This window comes from Camelina sativa, chromosome 17 (assembly GCF_000633955.1).
Source record: "Camelina sativa cultivar DH55 chromosome 17, Cs, whole genome shotgun sequence".
Lineage (NCBI taxonomy): Eukaryota > Viridiplantae > Streptophyta > Magnoliopsida > Brassicales > Brassicaceae > Camelina > Camelina sativa.
Genome location: NC_025701.1, coordinates 15,718,052 through 15,728,385, shown reverse-complemented (window position 1 = coordinate 15,728,385; position 10,334 = coordinate 15,718,052). Strand labels below are relative to the sequence as shown.

Genomic DNA, 10,334 nt, shown 5'->3' with positions numbered 1-10,334 from the left:
GAACAACCTATGATGAAGATCTAGAAAGATAATGAATCCTACATAAACAGATCTAATAAATCATAAAATCTCTGTGAAAAACCCTGAACCTAACAAGCAAACTACTCAGACATAATCAATGAAGAACAAGACATGATTCTGAATAATAAGCAATAGAGATTAAAAAGAATAAGACGGAGTTCAAGAATTCTGTTCAGATCTCTCTCCCAAAAGGTCTCAAAATCTCTCAGGGTTGCAGGAAAAATAAAACTTGATAGAATACAACTTAAGGGTTTGGAAAACCTAAAAACTATATATATATATATGTCCTAAAACACGTCAGGGACTAGTCTTGCAAATATGGAAAACTTCGGGCAACTTTGTAAAACTTCCAAATTTGGCTCTCTCGTCGGTTTGGACTGGGTGTCGATCGATGCTAAGGCAGTGTCGATCGATGCTAAGGCAGTGTCGATCGACACCATCTCCTCTGATAGATTCCAAGTTGATTTCTTGCGGATTATTGCTCCAAACTGATCCAAATTGCTCCACTTTGCTCCTTTCATGCTAAAAACCTGTAAAGACTCAAAAACATCCTAGAAACAAATGAAAAGACACTAAAAGACTCCTTATATCATGGTTAAAAACCACAAAAACCATGATATATCAACTCCCCCAGACTTAGCCTTTGCTTGCCCTCAAGCAAAATATAAACTTAGACCTGTGAAAGAGGTTTGAAAACAGAGAACTCACTCAATTGCATGATGATTCTTATTCACACTCTTCATTTACCTGACTCAAGAACTTACTTTTTATACTTAACCATGATTAGCATCAACATTCCTTACTCAAATCCCACAATCCTTTGGAATCTCTGAAATCTTCATTGTCATCTCAATATATAAATTAAAGCAAGTACAGGTGAGTTCTTACCTTGGGTGTATCGAACAGTGGCATATGGATTCTCTTCAGGCCAAGACATTCTTCTTACATCTCCTTTCCTCTCCCTTTTCTCACTTCAAAATTTTTTTTCTTTTCTCTCTTTTTCTGATTTTCAAAGGTGTAAGCGAATACCGGGGTCATCGGTAATTTACCTACCCCTCGCTTCCAAGTTTTGTGTGATCATTTGACTCAAGAGTAGAATAATGAGGTCACTGGTAATTTACCTACCTCTCTAAACTGATCAAAATCATCTCATCTTTTATTCTCTTTTTCTGATTTTTCTCTCTTTTTTTTTTTAAAGCACTGAAGGGAAGAGAGAGGGGAGACATACTTTGAAAAATTGCACTGTCTTGTATGGCCTGAAGAAGAAGTCTAGTCCACTGATTTCCAACCCCAAAGTAAGAGATTAAGTCCGGTTAAAATCCTGANGATCTTCCTAAGATGAGAGGATCTTTAGGCTCTTGATCATACTTCAGCACCACAAAGTCAGTGGGAATCATGAAGTTGTCAACCTTAACTGGAATATCTTCTAAAACACCTTCAGGAGTTCTTCGGGAGCGATCAGCCAAGATAAGAGAAATCTGAGTTGGCTTGAATTCTGTCATTCCAAGTTTCACAGCAACAGAATGTGGCATCAAGTTGATGCTAGAGCCAAGGTCACAAAGTGAGTGAGAAAACCTTCCTGCTGAGATTGAGCAATCAAGTACAAAGCTTCCAGGATCTGGTAACTTCTTAGCAGTCCTACATTGAATGATTGTACTCACTTTCTTAGAGACAACCACTTCCTGCTTTCTCTCCTTCTTCCTCTGAACAGGCTGGTTCAACAGAATTGCACTGACATCCTTAGTAAGCAGTGCTCCTTCCTCAGGGCTCAAACTATTTGATACCATTCTCTTGACATAGCGCTTAAGTGGTGGTGAAAGCTTCACAGCATCAATCAATGGCATCTCAATCATCACCTTGTCCATCATAGCCTTGCATCTAGCTTCTTCAAGCTCCTGCTTAGACCTCCTAGACTTAGGAAAAGGAACCTTAGGTTGGTACACCCTCTCAACTGCTGGAACCTGAGATTTTGCGGTTTCTGGGCTCGTCTGGGATGAGTGTCGACCGACACCCAGGTGGTGTAGATCGACACCATCATCTGAAACCGAGAGATTGGTCGATTTCTCTTCTTTTTCTGCAGAAGCAAGTTCACCATCATCTTCATCTCGCACTGATATGGCATTGCAAGCATGTCTGGGGTTTGACTCAGTTCTTGCTGGAAGAACACTCTCTTGTCGTTTAACAGACCCAGCAGTCTGTGCAACTTGAATCTCCAGCTTCTTAACATGAACATTCAATGCATCAATCTTCCCATTCAGCTCAGTGTAGACATTGTCAATCTTCCCATTGAATGTCACTGTCAAATGCTCCTGTCCTTGCAAAAGCTGCTCAAGCATGGCTTCCATTCTACTCTCTGAAGAATTCTTAGGAGGTGGAGACTGATAAGATGAGTTCCCATATGTCCTTGTATAGCCATTGTTCTGTTGTTGCTGCTGATACTCTGGCTTGGAAGTGTAGCCTGAAGAGTTCCCATTGTAAGGCCTGTTGCCTTGCTGATTTCCAAACCGCTGTCCCTGATTCCCATACACATAGTTCACATCTTCCTCTTGGTGTCCTTGATCAGGTTCTGGCTCATATGTCTCAACCTCAGCAGCAAAATGAACAGATTTCTTACCCATAAGGAGATTATGCACTGAATCCAGCTTAGCATTAACAGAAGCTAACTGGTTTGAATCAAATCCTCCATGCAATCTCTTCCTTTCAGCATCTGCTCCCTTAGTGCTATTGCTAGAAGCCAAATTCTCAATCAAAACTTCAGCATCTTCTGGAAATCTTGTCTTGAAGTTCCCATGACTTGCAGCATCCAAAGCTAACTGATACTTCCAGTCACACCCTCTGAAGAAGATACTCAACAGTTGTACCCTTGAAAAACCATGGTGTGGACAATCCCTCTGATAAGCTTTGAATCTCACCCAAGCTGCCTTGAAAGCTTCATCTGGTCTTTGCTTGAAAGTGGATAGCTTGACTCTCAACTCATCTGACATTGCATCATCATAGAAATGGTTGAGGAAAGCCACTTTGACTTGTTGCCAAGATGTCAAAGATCCAGCTGGCAACTGCTTCAACCACTGAGATGCCTCTCCTGCAAGTGAGTATGGGAAGAGCTTGCAGAATATGAAGTCCTCAGTCACTCCATTAGCCTTGATACTGGTCACAAGATCCTCAAAATGCTCAATATGGTCCAGAGGCTTCTCATTGGGCAAAGCAGAGAAAGGTCTCTGCCCAACTAGTTGAAAGTACGCAGGTTTCAACTCAAAATCATTCCTCTGAAAAGGGGGAGGAACAATAGCAGACCGGTTCTCATACACAAGATCAGCCCGGTTGTAGTCAGCAATGGTCCTGATCAAGTCCCGGTTTTGCTCCTGTCGTCGAACTGGGTTCTGTACGTGGTTGGCAGCTCCACGCACGTCTGCAGGTGGGTGTCGATCGATGCCACCTGGTTGGTGTCGATCGACACCAAGATCCGGATCATCAACGACACCAGCTTGCTGGTTCACGACAGCCTGCTCGTTGACAACAGGTTCAGGAATCACGTTTCCTTCTGCATCAAGCTTTTGGCCCTGCTCATTGCGCAAGTGGCCCTCTTGATCCCTCAAAACACCAGCCTCATCACGCATCAGAATGATCGTATTAACCATCTTCAGAGATTTGGCTGCTTTTCTGTTCTCACGCTCAAGTTTTCCCAACTCTTGGTTTGAAAGCTTCAGAATTGGACCAGTCTTGTTGCTCCTTGTGTTAGGCTTATTAGGCATACACCTGAAACACACAAGAGAGAAGAAAACAAAAGCGTGTTAGTTTGAAAATACAAAGAAAAATTTAGACAAAATCTAAAACTCAAATCTAATGGTAGATCAAAGAGTCCCCGGCAACGGCGCCAAAATTTGAAATGCTCAAATTAATCCCTAGAGCTACTCTCTCAAATTAAGAGATCACTGCAGTACTTAGGGGTCAAATTCCACAAGGACTCAAGACTACACAATAAATTATAGAGTTTTTCAATTATGCTAAACAAATTAAATTGAATTAAAATAAACAATACAAAGTATTAAATAAAAGCTGTGAAAATTCAGATGATCAAAAAGCTAGGCTTAAGGAATTTCTCAAGAAATTATGAATTATTAAATCAATCAATAAATTAGGATTCAAGCAATTAAGAACAGATCTAGAACTCTAAACACTTTTGTAAATTAAATCAATTCTCACTGCAAATAATATCTAAATTTAAAACCAGAAAATCCAAATCTCTTTGTAAAATTCTAGGTCAAAAATCAGCAATAAGATCAGGTTTAGATAAGTTCACAAAATTATTAAATCAAATCTCTTTGCAAGAAATAATTTTGCTCATCAAAAGGTTTTATCAGGAAAATCAATTATATTCTCATATCAATTTATTTTCCTAAAGTATTAATTCTAGGTGATCAATCAAGAATTAATATGAAGAACAACCTAAGATGAAGATCTAGATAGATAATGAATCCTAAATAAACAGATCTAATAATTCATAAAATCTCTGTGAAAAACCCTAAACCTAACAAGCAAACTACTCAGACATAATCAATGAAGAACAAGACATGATTCTGAATAATAAGCAATAGAGATTAAAAAGAATAAGAAAGAGTTCAAGAATTATTCTCTCAAAGCAGTTCAGATCTCTCTCCCAAAAGGTTTCAAAATCTCTCAGGGTTGCAGGAAAAATAAAACTTGATAGAATACAACTTAAGGGTTTGGAAAACCTAAAAACTATATATATATGTCCTAAAACACGTCAGGGACTAGTCTTGCAAATATGGAAAACTTCGGGCAACTTTGTAAAACTTCCAAATTTGGCTCTCTCGTCGGTTTGGACTGGGTGTCGATCGATGCTAAGGCAGTGTCGATCGACACCATCTCCTCTGATCGATTCCAAGTTGATTTCTTGCGGATTATTGCTCCAAACTGATCCAAATTGCTCCACTTTGCTCCTTTCATGCTAAAAACCTGTAAAGACTCAAAAACATCCTAGAAACAAATGAAAAGACACTAAAAGACTCTTTATATCATGGTTAAAAACCACAAAAACCATGATATATCACTTTATATATATTTTTTTGATGTTTAATAATATTAGATGACAAAGAAAAATAAAATAAAAAATCTTAGAGTAGTATTTGGCTGTTTGCTATTGAAAAAAAAAAAATCTTTTAATGTTTTAAAGAATTTTTTTATTCATACGGAAACACACACAAGCTTTTTGATGAAAATATCCAAACAGTTCAAAATATCCAGTTTTTGTGACCATCACGGTAGTTGTCAAATGGGAGTACAATAGCTACCTATCTTGGATATATTGGAACAGTCGACCCATCAATCTTTAGTCTTTACCATTGTACTACAACCACAACTTTGTTAAAATGAGAATGTTTGGTATTGAAGTAATGTAACTGGATCAATTAAAGTACACATAAAATGTAACTAATTTACCTATAAAATTTCGGGTTGGTGAGTATAGCCGATTCTATTAAAGTAATAAAAAAAAAAAACAAATATTAGTATGAAACATATATCGCGCTTGATATTTGACACACTACCTGAAAGTCTGACAAGAGACAACCAAAAACTGTTGTCATACCATATTTACTGCTCCATGTAAATTAAAGATCTTGCAGTTTATAAATTCAACGGTTTCAAAACTTTTTTGGTGACATGCTTGTTTTCAAAAAATTTCTTACAAATAAACTAAAATTTTTAAAAAAGCTACGAGAATTGTTAATGTCGATGAGATGTTACATAACGATGAGAAAATGAGATGTTACTTATGTGTATAAATATATTAAGATAAAGAGATTATGATATATTTTGGTATCATGAAGAAACAAGTAAAATGAAAAAAATGGGGTACTGGTGTCTAAATAAAAGTCGTAACCAACGACATTACGACAGTAACTGTACAGTTCTCTGTTCCGTTTCGTACAGTTCTAAAAGCTGTAAGAATCCCTAGCACGTAGCACCTGTCTCTCCTTTTTCTCTGTGGTCTCCACTTTTATTTTCCCCAATGCTTATTTTAATTTAAAACAATTGTTGTTTTATTTTCTGCTCTTTTCTCTTGTCAACTTTCAAACGTTGTTTTAGGAAGAAAAAAAAAGAAAAAAAAATGTTTTAACCTTAATTGTCTTCTAGATCTTTAAAACATCTCGAAAAAATACAACTAATTATGTTAAGTCAGTATTTCCTCAACTTTTAAAAATTCATTAGCTTTTCATTTTTTCTTAATTTCATTGGCATTTGAATTGAGGGGGTGAGATGGGGAGAAAACTATTCATTACTCTTTCTTTTGCTAGAGTGCCTTCCTATATCCATTATCCACATTCCAAAATAAGATTTTGTTTTTTAACAGCACAATAACATTTCGTTGGCTCTAAATAGTTCCACACAAAACTAAAGTAACAAATTCAAATAGAAATGATAGTTTAATGATGCGACTTAGGGCATCTCCAACCCCACTCTATTTTAGAGTCAAATCTTTATTATAGAGCAACATTTGCTCCAACCCTACTCTATATTTTATTCTAAAATAGAGAAAATAATAGGATTGCTTTATATATAGAGCAACTCTATTCTCACCTCTATTTTTATACACTAACTCTATTATAGAGGTGAAAATAGAGTAATACATTGGAGGAAAAGAATGCTCTATTTTTGAGTTACTCTATTTTAGAGAAAAAATAGAGAAATACAATGGAGATGGTCTTAAAAGTTATTATTCATCGATGTATCACTGTCGGGTCGTACAAATCTGTCTGCGAATCATACCACTCAGTTTTAAATGTGGACAACAAACCGCAGCGGTATTTGTAAGTAAAAGCAGCCTACAGTTGGTCCATTTCGATTTTGTCTTTGTTTTTTTTGGACCGCACCACTGCAAACTACACTAAATAGTAAATAAAAAGCGGTTTAATCCGCAGATGGATTTGTTAACTCCAACCGCTGCAACCATTAACACCTTATGTTTCTAGTTTCGCTAATGATGTTCTTTGGTTTGCCATATCAATACAGTTGTTGAATTATAATATGAATGAATACTAAAATGAAAATTTTTATTTGGATTAAAATAACATAAATCGCAAATTTTGATATCATTTGTTAAAGATAAAATTAGTTATTAGGATTCGATATATCACAAATTATTCAAAATTTCACATGGGCTAATTCCATAACACATAAAAACCTGAAGAAAAAAGATCTTCCGCATATGTGCATAGAGATAGACATATGTCATATCAGTACATTGAGAAAGATATACAAGCAATGCAGAATTTGTTATATCACCAATTGTTTAGCTGAATTCCATATGTTTGACGGCGAGGAGCCCATCAAAATAGGAGAAAGATAGAGAAATAGCAATAATTTCATTACATGAGGACACGCTGAGGACATTACATAAAGTGGAAGACTTGTATTTTGTTTTGTTTTGTTTCCTCTTTGCTAAAATGTAAATTTAGTTCAACACATTTGTTATATCTAAGAACCAAAGAAATTGATGCAGGAAACGGAAAAAAAAAAGGAACGAATCAAATCTTAAATGAAGAAATATAAAGAGAAGAATAAACACTAATTGCTATTTCCAAGAAAGGCAAACAAATTATGGTAAAAAGAAAAAGGAGAAGAAGAAGACGAGAAGATACAAAAGTTGGTTTGGTTGGGTCAAACTCTAAGCAAAGCCTAATGCTTTTTGGACCTAATGAAAAACATACCAAAAAAAGAAAAAACTAATCCAAAAGACTATCCGTTTCCATCTTTTTGTGATTATGACTTTTTATCATACAGAGGATGACAAGGATCATCACGATTCACGACTACTCTCATACAATAGTTTTATGAGTGAGAAGAGGTTGTTTCTCAAAGAGACCAAGTCTATAATCACCAAGCTTAGACTTGTAAGCAGAAGACTTGTATTGAGACCAAGTGAATTCTTTGTAAAGCCAATCCTCTTGCTCAGGGACAAGGCATGGCAATGGTGCGATCTTCTGGCTCAATGGCGGTCCCCCGAAATATATCATCGAAACCCTTGATCTCCTTGTATCAGCTAAGACTCTGTGTTTAACACTCTTGAACCTCCCGTTAGTCATAACCTGCAAACACCGTGTATTGTTAATTTATGCGTCTGACTTATATGGGAAATGGGAATTAGACTTTGAAGTTCAGGATAAAAAAACATNCCAAAAAAAGAAAAAACTAATCCAAAAGACTATCCGTTTCCATCTTTTTTTGTGATTATGACTTTTTATCATACAAAGGATGACAAGGATCATCACGAGTCACGACTACTCTCATACAATAGTTTTATGAGTGAGAAGAGGTTGTTTCTCAAAGAGACCAAGTCTATAATCACCAAGCTTAGACTTGTAAGCAGAAGACTTGTATTGAGACCAAGTGAATTCTTTGTAAAGCCAATCCTCTTGCTCAGGGACAAGGCATGGCAATGGTGCGATCTTCTGGCTCAATGGCGGTCCCCCGAAATATATCATCGAAACCCTTGATCTCCTTGTATCAGCTAAGACTCTGTGTTTAACACTCTTGAACCTCCCGTTAGTCATAACCTGCAAACACCGTGTATTGTTAATTTATGCGTCTGACTTATATGGGAAATGGGAATTAGACTTTGAAGTTCAGGATAAAAAAACATTCTATATTATACTATTTCTTTTGCTTTTGAAATGTCACTTATAACAGAATATTATATTGCATACATGTCTATCGTGTAACAGTAATTGTCACGTGAGGCTCAATGTCTACAAAGATTTTCTAGACGTACACACACAAGAAAAAGGAACTTTAAAAAACATCTCTTTTATTTTTTATTTTATTTTTTAAAAAAGAGAAGAGACGAGAATGAGCACTTTATCTCAGTTTCTCCCAAAAAACAACTGTATATTTTTTTTTTTTTTGAAGTATTTGAGTTTTTGACCAGCCAAAATACAAGGAATGTTTCAAAACAAAAATATCAAATCAAACCTTAAATACATAAAATAAAATAAAATTATCAAACCTAAATTTTAGATTTGTATATTGAAAAAAAAAAAAAAGAGAATAAAAAGAGAAGAAAAGGTACCTGAAGAGCATCTCCAACATTAATGAAGAAAGAAGAGTGATCAGGAGGGACAGCGACCTAACTTCCATCTTTCACACAGATTTGAAGACCCGCCGTGTTATTGGATCTTAGCACTGAGATTATCTGTGGGTCTGTGTGTTCTCCAAACCCCACCTTCACCATCTTCTCCGCCTCTTCCTCCGCCGCCGGATAATGGTTTAGTCTCAGGCACGAGTCGCTCTTCTCGTCTCTCAGCATTTTACTCAGACTGTCCCTTGGTTCTATCCCTAGTTCTTCTGCAATCATCTCCAACAGCTTGCACGACACTTCTTTTATCTCCTTCATGTACTCCTCGACCGCCTCTCTGTTCAAACACCACTTACTACGGTTAGATGCCAACGGATAAAACAGAGTAGTACTACCAGCTAAAACGTGGAAAAAAAACAGAGTGCTCTGTTTCTTGAAATGTATCAAGAAAAGTAGTGACGATTTATTTAAGAAATAATATACTTTTTAATGTATAGTATGAAGACAAGAAGTGATGTTATGTTGTTTTCTGAGATTAAAAGCAAATATTTACCGGAAAATTTGAGGGGTTTGACGGAAGACGGCGGAGGTTTTGGGAGATGAGAGCTGAGGGTTAGCATTGAGGAGGATATACTCAATCCAACCAACGTCACCGTTTGGTCCAATCCGTTTACTACCATAACCGTACGGTTCAGGCGGACCGGCTTGGTTTTTAAGAGACTGAGGCAAGGCAAAGAAGCCAATAGCCTCCTGTTCTAACCGAGTCATGAGTTCGGATCGGACGCCGTGGTTTACGACCTTGAAGAACCCGAATTCCTCACAGGCTTTTACTATCCGGGTTTTCGCTTCGGGGTCGGTTAGGTCCACGACCGGGATTGAATGTGAAGTTAGAACCGGAACCGGTTTGTATGTTTGGAGTAGGGAGATGTGGTTATCTAAAGTGACTGGCTGTGGCAAAACCACCATGTTTGGTTTTTGTTGTTTTACACTTAAGCTGCAAAATCTTTATTAGAAAAAAATGGTTGTTGAAGGTTGAAACAAAGGTTGAAGAAGAAGAAGAAGAAGAAGAAGAAGAAGAAGGAGAGTTGTAGATTGTAGTTATGATTTAGGAGCTATCGAGGAAAGCTATTTTGCTTGGCATTTATAGGGAGTGGTATGTGGGGGAGGCCGGAGAAAAGGAATACGGAATAAAAAAAAAAAAAAAAAAAAAAGAGGAAAA

At 36.8% G+C, this 10,334-nt stretch overlaps 1 pseudogene; it reads right to left on the bottom strand.

The window, feature by feature from the left end:
* Positions 8,247-10,259, bottom strand: LOC104757345 (annotated as a pseudogene).